The sequence below is a fragment of the Vairimorpha necatrix genome, chromosome 4 (assembly GCF_036630325.1).
Source record: "Vairimorpha necatrix chromosome 4, complete sequence".
Classification (NCBI taxonomy): Eukaryota; Fungi; Microsporidia; family Nosematidae; genus Vairimorpha; species Vairimorpha necatrix.
In genome coordinates this window covers 1,036,552-1,050,459 of record NC_088819.1, presented here as the reverse complement: position 1 = coordinate 1,050,459, position 13,908 = coordinate 1,036,552, and positions in this window count along the sequence as shown.

Genomic DNA, 13,908 nt, shown 5'->3' with positions numbered 1-13,908 from the left:
TCTTACAGACCAGTTCAGGATTTGGTTCATGATTATGAGCCGAAGAAATAGTAAAGGATTCGAGATTATTGAAGTAAACAATACCACTAGTGGCTTTGGCATTACAGCTTCGTACAATGCATCGCCACTTTATAGTAGTGTTTTTGATTCTTTTTTTCTCGTAAATATATTGATTTTCATCTATAATTTGATCCATATTTCTGTTGCTTTTGATTATCCTTTTTGTTCCGGTCATAGGGGTAAAAATTAAAAAAATATAAAAGTTCGTTTTTTATATTTTTTTAACCCCTAAAACCGGGACGAACCCCCGGGTACCTTAAATGTTGGTTAGATGAGTTTAAATGGAAAAAAGAAAATATAGAATATTCAAACCATTTACAGTCAAATTGGCCTGCGTAAAAATAATTGATATTTTTTCTATGTTAAAGTAATTAAATTTTTGAACTTAATAATATGTTTAAACTGTTTTTTTAAATATTTTAACTTTTGTAAATTACTATTTTAAAAATATTGTTTTAAATATAATTTTAAGGGTTAAAAATATTTTTTTTATATAAATTTAATTGGTCAATGTAATTTTTTTAGGGGGGGGTACGAATTTTTATGTAGCGCCAGGATAACTAACTTAAGGACCAGGCCAAGCTATTTTGTTATCTTATATTGGACCAACTGATACTTTGAAGTCTTTTTCACAAAAACTTACACCATATTACTTGCCAAGAGGCAAGGTCCGGCATGTACAGTAAACTTTATCTCAAAAAATATTACACCATCTATGCCCTAAATCGCGTCAACAGTGAACTCATAACAGATATACTTAATCGACATTGTTTTAATACCATTCCCCGAAAAAAGACATCATCATATTAGCCTAAAGGTCTACTTTATCTATATGCACACACGGCTCCTTGATTCGCCACATCAAAAGCCCAACATTTTTTATTGTGCTACATCGACCACCGGCTTCCACTAGTTTCAGCCAAGGTGTTACAAAATCTTGCGGAATATGATCCACGAGACCCTTTATTTCCTCGTCGACCAACATCTTAGTTAGCTCTTGAATTGCACCCTAGAGTGTACCAGCCATAGGCTCCAAGTAGGCCGTACCCAACAGATATTTTTATGTATCATTTGGTCGCCACGAAAGTGATATGTTTCTGGCCTTGAACTGCGGTTCTACTCTATATGCTAATTCCCTTTGTGGTTAGACACACATGATTTTCATTGAATCAACTTAATGATTATCGTAAACATTTTCATTGTCTGAGTTGTTTCAACTGCATCATAGAAAATCGAAACAATTTTGGTGCTTCTTTCATTCGAGCAGCTATTGCTCAATTGAAGCATCACATTATACCTCTGGCCTAAGCGCACCTTTAGAAGTATTACCATTAAAAAACGATTTTTTTTTTGAAATTATATAATCTACATTTTTTTATTAAGAGTCTCTTTACAGTTATCTTTTTAATAAGGTCCAGTTAAAACAGTTTTTGAGCTAGTTCATAGCTGTTTATTTCAAAATTCTTCAGACCATCTGTCAAATTGTAAGATAAATACAAAGCGGGATCTAGGTCAAAACAGAGCAAATAAATATTACGCGCTTCTTCATACTAAACTTCTTCAGCCATAACTCTTACTACAATGTAAAGTATATGTGGATCAAAAACTTCGTTTTAGAGATCACAATTGCAATACTTAAATTCTTCAAAACAATCTTAAAGGAGAGTTAGATGGAAACTGGCTCGTTATTACATTTGTAAATATTTTTTATTGCGTCAGTTTTTTACCATACGTCACAACATGGGCCGCAATTATGACAAAATACCATAGCAATTATATACATGTCATCGGCCTATCAAATAGTACCGAAGCTTGCATCCAAATGAGATTTATAAATAAGACACTAAAGAGCATCTGCTTTAAGCACCGGCAGGGACTCGGCGAAGGAGGATCTCGAACTAAAAACATAGTAGATAAGCTAGAGGGTGGTGTGGCCAGATAGAGTGCGCGGATGTTGAAGCAAATTAGAGAAAAATAACAATAATAGCTCAAAAATAAATTATATTGCTTCGGGATTTTTTCTTTAATATTGTGCCACTTGTGCGATCTAGTAGCAAGAATATTCTGATTGCTGGTAACATTTATTTTTTACGAGATCTTGGAACACATTTCTGTGTTCTCGGCGATCTCATAATATGCGCAATCTGAAGGTTGACATCGTCGTTAAATAAATCAAACTTTACGAACGATTCTATAAATTTGAAAACTCAAAGCGCATCTGTGAATTTCCCCTCTTTTGTAACAGATCCCTATTCTGTACATAATTTCGAGTACTTTCGGAAGTTTCACGTCAGCAGATAGGACCAGGGTAAACCACTCCAGGACAAAAAAAAGTTTTTTAAAAGATCGTAAATTAATCTAGACCGTAGAAGAGGAATACATCACACGACGATGTATTCAAATATGATAAAAAATTATCGTAGGCTTCTACGTCCTGACCCGTCTTTTACAAAATATGCCCTTCTAAAATAGTGGCACATATTTGTTTCGGGTCCACGGATCTAATTTTATCTACTATCTCTTTTGTTAATTCTAAATTGTCCTGTTGCAAGAAGCATTTCCCAAGAACGTAGAGAGGATTTATGTTCTTGGGATTGACCAATAATGCTTCATTACAACATTTAGTGGACTCCCGTATGTTAAGATATATCTTATTTTTATGGCTTCGAACCTTCTTACTTTTTTTAGAGTGCCACTTCCATTTGTGAGTAATTGACTTCCTTCAAAATAGAAGGCCGGTCCTAAAGGAGTCTTTATGAATATTTGGTACTTATTAACCAATACTATGGTTGATAGTCTATGTTTTAAATTTATAGCAATAATTTTATTTTGTCCTTTTCCAATCGAAAAGCGGGGGTTAAAATAAAATGTTTTTTAAAAAATCCATGAATGTGTTTGACAGATAAATAATATAACTCTTTAGTTCAAAAATCACTTAAAGATGTCGATTAAATCATATAATAGAGACAAAGTAGAATTCTACGCATTTTTTGTATATATTCAACAAGACGCTAGTCTATCCAATTGAAAGATACATGAGAAAACCCTATTGATTTTGGGAACATTTATCGATATAAAAAAATCAAGTATTTTAAAATCGATTTGAAATTGTTTAACACATATTTTTTGAATTTTATCAAAAATTCATCCCTCAATTTACATCTATTCATATTGTATTTCTTTTTGTAAAAATCAAACATTCATATTTTAAACTTTTCCCGTCAAAGTACAACTCTTTAAAACATATAAACAAATAAACATAAAACTCATTTTCAGTAATGTAAATTTTTAATAAAATCCTTTTATTATGAGGGTTTAAAAAGTCGATTGGGTATTTTTAAGATTAAAAAATTAAACTAATTAATCTGTTGAAATTTAAACTAATTCTTTTTTTTTGACCTCAAATATCCAGAGTTACGAGTATAGTTACGAATAGGCGTTTTTTTTATATCTTGGACCAATGTTTCAAGCACGTTACATTTTTATTAATATAAGTATAGATCAATTCAGTTTTTATGTAGACTTAAAATTTAATCTTTGTTCGTATTAATATTTGTTAATTTTTTTTGACTTTGCAAGTAAGGATAGGGGTTTAAGTATTTGGGTGTGGTCCTTATTCAACAGATTTAGTAAGATTCTTACTCACTATAATTTGTCATAAAAGGCATCAGTGCAAATTGTTAAGCCGTATACATGGATTTTAGACAAAGAGAACATTTTAAATATATGCATCAAATCTCGTCAAGGACGATTTCGCAGCAGATATACTGAACGGCCATGAGTGTAATAGCTTCAGAAGAGACATCATTGTATTATCTCAATGATCTCTACATAATCTATATCGCATATACGACTCCTTACACCGCAACATCATTAATTCTGCATTTTTATTGGACTGCTTTGATTCGAAACGTACACTAGTTACGGCCACCGTGCTTCAGAATATTAGTATAGGAAACTACTAGACCTTCTATGCCTTACTTCGTCTAGTCTCTTAGTTAGCTCTAGGATCCCACTCTAGAGTGCACAAACCATAGCCCTTAACTATGCCGTACCCATTAGATACTTTTATGTATCATTAAGTCAACACATGTGGTGGGTTTCTGTTTTAGGTCTTCAGGTGCGTTTATACACTAGATGCTAATCCCTTTGTGGCTGGACACACTAAGTCACATGAATCAACTTTATGATCATCGTTGGCATTTTCATCGTCTGAGTTTTTCCATTGCATCATAGAAAGAGAATCGTTTTGGTGCCCCTAAGTATCAAATCAAGCCATTGCTAAATTCAAGCATCGCCATCGACCACTGGGCTAAGGTTGCCCGCAAGAATTTCAGAAAGGAAGGAAACTGGGCTCAACAGAATCCTATATTTCAAGATAATGATTTTGCAATAGACTTTCGAATAAATTTAGATGAAATAATGCCCAACAGCTTATGTATTTAAAATCATGTTTAGGTAACATGTCCGTGCTATAATTATTTTGGCGCTACTTCATTTTCTTGCCCCCCCCCCTAGAAAAAAAATTATTTAGAAGAAATTTTATTTATTCCAACCTACAAAGTTTTAAAATTTTTATATAAGCACACCTATGATCATCATTATTAAAATAATTGATATTTTTTTTTTCCAAGCGAATTCTTTTAGAAATAAATTTATCCTATGCCTTTTAAGCCCCATTCTCGATCTATATTCATTCTTCAAATGGGACCACAAATTTTCTATATTATTTGTGTGGTCTCCTTCCGCATTTATAAACCCAAGCGATTGATTTACTTTGTAATGTTCACTCCCAAAATTTTTTAGAGGCTGGGGGCATAAAGGGTATCCATCAGAAATTATAATAGAGCCACGTTTTACTCTGTGTCTAAAAAACTCTTCAATAGTACCAGATTGTCGATTCGGTAGCAATTCAAGAACAAATTCTCTACAGTTACCTTCTACTATGCCGCCTATAATCCATTGAATTCCAGACATGGAATCCAAAGTTGAAGGAGGATTGGATACAATTTCCCCGTTGCATATGGCGGTTTCATCAAATTGTACACAAACAGAAGTTCCTCATATTTGGTAGCTATCATCGCTTTTAGAAGCAATGACTTCCATCACTGTATTCTTGATTTTAATATATGAATTTTCACATATTTTGCAAAGATATATTGCTTGGTAAGTAGTATAATTTAATACCCAGACATAGAATGCTCTAAGAATTCTGTGAAATTGAACGCTTATCCCTTTAAAATCGTACCATTTTTAAGTGAGCTCTTCGAACTACACTTTTTATTAACACAACGATAAGCTTTGCCGTCAATTTAGCCGGAACATCCATTAATGTTCATAAGAACAGTTCGTTCTGATGTCGAACAATGTCTGCAAGCAATCGATCTTTTTAGAAGACTATTATCTAAAAAAAATCAATTACTGCTTCATTGTGCCTAAAGCACGCATCTTCGCAGATATTTAGCTCCCGAATAGCTTCCTTTAAATTTCTTATTAAGGATTAAAAAATTAAAATTTTTTAACCCCTTAATGAGGAATCTGAAGGAGGCATTTAAAAATTCTCAAATCGACAAAAAAAATACCTTAACTTCATTTTCTTGCCCCCCTCAAAAAAAAAATGTTTAGATTTGAAAAATAACACGATTTTGTATTTTTTTATGTATGTTTTTTTTAGGGGGGGCAAGAAAATGAAGTAGCGCCATTATTTTCTCAATTTATGAGAAAAAGAACATATGTATTGAAAAATTCAAAAAAAATAATAATTAAGAAAAACACTTGATTATAGATTAACCATCGAATTTTAGAAGATTCTGAAAGGTTTATCTGCGGGTATTTTCTTACTTAAACTATAAAGCTAGTTTATATCTTCAAAATAGCCGAGTCAACATATATTTAAAAAAAAATAATTTTTGGATATTCTAAGCAAGACTTCTTGAAAATAAAAAATATAGGAAGAAAATATACGGGTTAAAGTCGCTGAAACTATCATATTAAATGGCTTGGTAATTGTCAATCTGTCTTCATAGAAGACGATACTACTAAAATACAATTGATACTTGGAGGAGTCGAAGAGGTGATTGAACGAAATTTATGTTACATTAATTCATAACGGAAAACACGAAACTTTGAAAGTAGAGTTTAAAAACGCATACTTATGTGAACTATTGTTGTTACTATGGAAATACATCATACACTAAAGCCGTGGATAATTTTGGATTAAAGCATAAAATAGTAAATCATAGGAAATATTGAAAACAACGAAGGTGGAGATACAAATAAGATTGAAAATTATAGTTTATACTTAAGATACGATTATAGAAAAGGCCTTGGATCAAATCATGATCGTATCAATAAATTTTTAGTAGATTTTTTGGCGCAACAGACGTTGTCAATATAGAAAAAAAATTTTGTATTCCTCGTGCCACTTCTTTATTTTTACAAAAGTGTTCAGTAATTAATTATGTCCAATATCAGAATTAGTGTAAAAAAATAGGGAGTCAAGATTTTTAAAAAATTGCCCTTTTTTAAAAAAAGCAAGGGAAGTTAAGCAATGAGGAAATCAAAACTTTTATATATATATATATATATATATATAGCAAACAAAAAATACTACCAGAAAAGTATAAAATGAGGTTGGTAAAGAAGAGTATCAAATGAAACCGCCCTCGAGGTGTAAGGCTGCAAAATGTAAAACATAGATTTTCAATTTGGAATCATACTGTATTTGCATACAATTAAGCAGAATATTTACTTTTGTTATAAATAGTAAATTTCTGGATTTTAGAAATAAAAATAATTAATATTTAAGATTATCGGAAAGTAACATACAAAACTTAAGTTTTCCATAGAAGTTATATAAATTAAAAATTCATGAGAAGCGTATATATATAATAAAACGGATAAAAGAGAAATTTTTTATAGTAGAGAAAGATGAGAGTAAAATCGTCAAAATTAAATATCGTAGGGTGAGGCTTGTTAAGGGGGTTTGGTGTTTCGGAATTGTAAAAAAACCAAGGCAAAGGAGATAGTCCTCGTAATAAATAATAAAAGAAACAAAGATACATTATTTTCCATCGTGCTTAAATGGGTAAATCTCTATATGTCATCCATTCGGTTATATGGAAGGCATATATACTTTAAGACATTATTATGCGGACCTTATAACTGTAAATCATAGTCGAACATATAAACAGAGTTACAGATGTTCATATAAACATCATCAAAAAATATTAAGACCCCTTGAGGCCTCTCTATCCAATGTGTGTAGACATACGAACTTGCCGAAATTTATTAACTCTATATATGATTAAAAAAATGAGAGCCAGGAAACTTTTAAAGTATTATTAATATTATATTTTTAATTTATATATATTTAAATTTTATTAATTACATTTTTTATTTAATGTCTTTATTTATCATAAATTGGGGTCAATCATATTACAGAATATAACATCCCCCTCCAAGACGGTTAGTCTCATACTTACTTAAACCCCCTTTTAAATCATAATGTCTTTTCTTCACCAGCCGTCCTGTTTCCAATCGTACAATATAAGAATCTCCTCCACAAATCGCGTAAATTTTTCCCTCTCCAGAAATCGTCCTTTTTCATATTCAGTACATCCCTTCAAATTTTCTTTTTTCGCTACTCGTACTTGCTGATTCCTGTAAAACTTTTCTCTCTTCTTTTTAACAAACTTCTTACTGTATCTTCCTTCAGGACCATTTTCTATCATATCTTTTCCACTAATATCCAAAACCGCCTCTTTCGGTGTACAATCTATCCCACTGTGGTAACTATTATTGTACATATCAATCGCTCTCATAAATTTATCGTCAAAATCATCGCCTTTCATTTTCAAAATAGCTTCTCTCAATGTTCCTTTACTCTCTCTACACGTCCATTACTATGGTGGCTTTCTATGCTTATCTGTCTGCATGCATTATCTAATCTTCTACATAATATCCTAAGATCCTCGTTAACAAATTCCTTGAAATTATCGGTTATTATTTCCTCTGGTCGGTTTCCGTTCCTACATAAACTTTCTATAAACCAAGCAACATTCTGAGCCTTTTTTTCCTTCATGCTCATTCCCAAAATTAGTCTAGTATGGTAATCAACACCAATCAAAACGTACCTACATTCGTCGCGAAATTCAATCAAATCAAATCTACTTTCTCTAAATATCTACTGGTACTAATAAAATCACATCCGCCCGACATCTTCCTATTATAAATTTGATATCTTTCACACTTCAATAACTCATTATAAATCTCTGACTTAATCTCTAACCAATAGTAAAGCTTCTTCATCGCATAATAAACACTTTCAACACTACGATGACCTCCATTTTCGTGATATTTCATTATTAACTTTGCCCTATTTTCCTCCTTTGGTATCTTTGCTCTTATACCACTATCAAAGACCCAGTATTCCTTTCCATCTTCATATACTGTATGTTTCTTCTCTTTTCCTTCGATTTATTTCACTGTTCCTTTCTTGATCATTTCCTCTTTCTCAGTCTCTTCAACAGGCGCTCTACTTAACGCATCGGCCACTACCATTATATCTGGCTTCATGTACTCAATTGTAACATCGAACTCTTGAATCTTTCTCTATCCGCCTATAATCCTATTATTTTCGAATTGTGGCTTTCTCCTGTTTTCTATCAAATCTTTATGGTCTGTTTCAACTTTTTATTTGTGACCTCTTATTTCATATTCGAACTTTTTGATTCCCCAGTAGACCGCATACATCTTTTTCTCGCTTATTCCGTATCTTGATTCCGTGGGAGTAAACTTTTTCGAAGCCCACTGTACCGGACCCACTCCTCTTCGGCATTCTTTTGCATTACTATCGCGCCGATTCCTATGTTTGACGCATCTGTTCTAAATAAAAACTCCTTTTCATAATTTATTATCTTCAACTTTCCCAAAGTCTTAACCTTTCTTTTCAACTTAACAAATTCATCTTTCATATTTTGTGTTCATTCCATTCGTTTTTACCCTTCAAACTGTCGGTCAAATGTACCGTTAAATCCGCATAATTTTTTATAAAGCTTCTAAACCATCCTGTTAATCCTAAGAATCTCCTTACTTCTGACACGTTTTATGCTTTGGGAATTCTAACGTTTCGTTTTGTTTATTTTCAGACGGTGTTATTTCTAAACCATTCAGTGTAACCCCCAATAGCTTTACCTTCTTCAAGCATAACTGTACCTTATTAATATTAATCATCATCTTATTATCTTCCAACTTCCTAAGTGCTTCTCCTAACAATATATCGTGCTCCTCTCTCGTCGCTGCATGTATAACAATATCATCCATATACACTTCTATTCCTTTCCCCAAGTGTCTCTCAAACAATTTATACATTATTCTTTGTAAAATCTGCGGGGAGTTCTTGTATCCCATAACCATACTATTCCATTCAAAAACCCTTCTGTTAAATTCAAATGCAGTTTTATGTTTATCTGCCTCGTCGATCTCAATATTATAAAATCCTTCCTCAAAGTCAATTATCGTAAAATATTTTGAACCCTGTGTATTCCTAATTATGTTTCTTATATTAATTAACTAATAAGGATCCTTTTCAACCAAATCATTCAAGGCCATCAGATTACTCACTAGCCTTATTCCGCCATCTGGCTTTCTGTAACGCTCTTATTGGATTTCTCCATTCCGAATTCGATCTTCTTATTACCTTCCTCATTTCCAGTCCTTTAATAAAATTTTCAGTATCCTCCATTAATGCTTGAGGTATGCACTGTCCTTTCTTCACTACTTTAGCGCCCTCTTGTGTTTTTATCTTACATTTTCAATCGTACAATATTCTATAACCTCGTCTCCCGAACTAAACATTTTCCTATATTTTTACTTCAGTTCTTCAAGTACTAAAACGCTTCCAGCTGCCTCAACTTCATTTTTTCTTTTTGGAAGTTCTCTACTTGTAGGCTTCTTTTGCCTCTCCGCGGCTGCTGTCGTCCTATATCCACTCCGCTCACTAACACTACTATCATCTTCGTAGACTGCATTGCACTCCTTTTTATTTTATTTTCCTTTATATTTGTAATAACATCTATCACTCTTATGTCCCATTCTCTGACACTCATAAAATCTTATAACTCTTCTTCTCACAGCCTAACGCCTCTGCTGTTCAATCTCTCCTCTTACCTCTCTGACGATTCTCTCCGTCATCTCCTATAACATCTCTTTCTCTCCTCTCTGCTCTTCCTCTACTCTATACATCTCTTCTAAAATTTTCTCCATTTTCTCAATTCCGTCCTCCTTCCTCACATATTCTACCATAAAATTTCTCAAATCCTCTGAACCCAAACTATAAATATCTTTCAATTCAATCCCTTACTGTTCTCTCAATCTCAATCCATACATAATAATACTAAACTCATTCCGTATCGTTCTGATCACCTGACCACAGTCCTCACGCGCCGACTTTTTGTTTCTTGTATTCGCCATGTCTTTATTTATCATAAATTGGGGTCAATCATATTATAGAATATAACTTTTAATACAAGTTAGTTTTTTTTTTGAAGTTTTCTCATTCTTTCTTTTTTTTAGAAAAGGGACAATTTATTTAAAATTTTGACCCCTTTTTTTTACACTAATGCTGATATTAGACTTAAATGTCTATTTAATAACTTTTTTAAAGGGATGAGACGAATTTTTTAATAGGGACAATTATTTCACACATTAGCAATTGGCAATGCTTTAAATCACAATCTCTTTATACGTTTCTGATTTTTTTTTCTTTGGTTTTTTACTACGATTTTTTAATTCTTCATTCAAAACGAATATATTTTTTAAATAGTCTTTTTTTAGTCCATGAAACCCCATAAATTCTTAAGATCGTTTAGATTTTTATTATCGCATAATGTGCTCATTTAGTAATAGTTTTAGAAAAAAAATTACACGAAATTATTGAACATATAAAATTGTTTATGACTCATTAATATCAAAAGTATTTTTTTTTCGTAATAGCTGACGTTATTACTGAAGACTTTACCCAGTTTAAAATACATTTCTAAATAATTGTTTTGTGATATACCAAATATCATAAAATATATTTTTAAAATCTTTCCCTTTAAATTCGTTCAGTTTTCCCTCCAACATTTATTTAAATATTTTATCCGGAGAGGGATACGAAATGATGGAAAGAAAGAATGAAATCAATAATAAAAATCTTCTAAATACTTTCCTCAGTGGTGGATACCACAAGTTAAATTTAACAGAGATGTATCCTAAACTTAATAAAAGGATAGAAATTAAAAACCAAGGGAACATGATCAGCTTTGAGATCAATGTCAAAGGCCTAAAGCAGCCTATAATTAAGCAATTAGAGATTATAACTAATATCGAGAAAACCAATATGTTAGCATGGTTTCGAAAATTCGAAGAACTAAAAAATAAATTGGAATGGGACGAGGAAGAGACTCTTCTAGTTTTACAAAGTTTGATCGAAAGTGAAGAATGGAAAGGAAAAGATAATTCTAAAAATTATTTAAAATTTAAGGAGGAAATACTAAATATTTCATATCCGCATCACTTATTCTCAAATTTAGGAGTTAGATTGCTAGATATTAAACAAGAAAATTATGATTTAATAGAGGATATGTTTGCCGATATCGATGCCAAACTTGAAGTGGCATCCTTTTTAGAAAAATATACCAAGAGTGAGTATGAGCGTAGGTTTAATGAAATTTGTTTGAACGCTTTATCTGACGCTACCAAAGATTATGTCATGAAATCTAATACCAAGAGTGTTAAAGACATTATATACTTATTGATAAACCTGGAGAAAGATTAGTAGTCAGAATTCGGAATGACTTAGAGCTAACTAAGAATTCTCAAGCCGAGGTCAATGAACCAAGACTGAGAAATGAGATGAATCGATGGTGTAGCTTACACAAATCAAGAACTCATAACACCAGTGAGTGTTACAGTAAAAATAAAAGAATTGAGAATAAAAATAGTAAGATCAAAACGGATGAATTAAAAACTAATAAAGATCTTTAGTTTTCTCACTGTAAGGTGGTTTTAAAAGAAAAGTCTGAATATTTAACAGTAAAACTTCCAGTTTCAATTAATGGTCACACTGTAATCGCCATTTTAGATACAGGATGCACTAAAAATTTGATAAGTGCAGAGAAGGTAGAAAAGTTAGGACTTATAGCCAAAAAGAATAGAACAGTGAGTTTTGTTTTCGGAAACGGCTATCAGGAAAGGTCAGAAGATATTATAGAAAAATATATTTCGATAAATAGCCTTAGTATTAAACAGTTTACAAGATTACACGTTATAAAAGAATTATCAGCAGATATAATTTTAGGGGTAGAATTTTTATGTGAGAATCAAATAATTCTAAACTTTGCAACCCTAACAATTAATCATAATCAAAAGATTATTAATATGATTGATGGATCACCTCAACCATATGAGGAAAATAAAGATTTGTTACTGCAGAAATGCTTTTCCATAAGTGAGGAAAATGTCAGCATTCAAAATAGAGAAAAAATACTTCAATACATAAAAAACAACGAGTTATATAAAGAGATGAAAGTTAAGAGAGTTGGTTTTGAAACTACAACAAAAGAGGATTTAAGGCTAACAAATAAGAAATACACGATTCCACATAAATACCTAGATGCAACTAAACGAGAGATACAAAGACTTTTGAGAGAAAAAATCATTAAATACAGTGATAGTAAGTACAGCAGTCCGGCCTTTGTAATTGCTAAGAAAAATCACGAAATCCGGTTAGTGGTAGATTATAGAGAATTGAATAAAAATATAGTTGACGAGATAGATTTATTACCAAAAATTAAAGATATGATTAATGAGGTCAAAGGAGCAAAGTATTTTACAAAAATTGATCTTAAAAACGGATTCAATCAAGTACCCATAGAAGAAAATAATATGAATCTTACAAGTTTTAAAATTTTAGGAAATGTATACAAGTATACAAGAATCCCATTTGGCATTAAATCCGGTCCCAAATTATTTCAAAGGACCATAAACAAAATTCTAGCCGAAATACATAACGTAGTAGTATATATCGACGACATTCTAATATACACTCTAACCAAAGAAGAACACAATGAGATTTTAAACCAAGTACTAGATAGATTGTCTAGTTATGAAATAAAAATCAACTTTGAAAAAAGCATATTTGCAGTTAAAGAAGTGGAGATGTTAGGACTGATTATAAATGAAAAGGAAATTAGACCAAATCTAAGAAGTATTGACAAATTATTAGCAAAACTAAATATATCAAAACGTCGTGAATTGCAAAAAATTTTAGGAGTATTAAATTGGTATCGAGAATTTGTGCCAAATTTCAGTATTAAAGTTATGACGTTAACAGATAAATTAAAAGGAGTTGAACAAAAGATTGAATTAAACGAGCAAGAAAAGCAAAAGATAAAGGAGTTAATTAATGAAATTAAAGAAAACGGAAAATTAGTGTCTCCGAAATATGACGAAGAGTTCTGTTTACAGACCGACGCATCTGACAAAGCCATGGGTGCAGTGTTATTTCAAAAGCATGGATGCATAGGACATTATAGCAAGAAATTTACTAATACTGAAGTAAACTATACGATTGTCGAAAAGGAAATGTTCGCAATCTTACAAAGCTTAAGATTTTTTAAAGGAATTATCATGGGATACCAAGTTAAAGTAATGTGTGATAATAGAAATTGCTTGTTCGACACTAAAATGATAACAGCAGAATGATAAGATGGAAATTAATGCTTAACGAATATAACTTTACATTAAAAGGCATCGAAGGAAAGAAAAATGTAATTGCTGACCATTTATCACGAATACCACCAG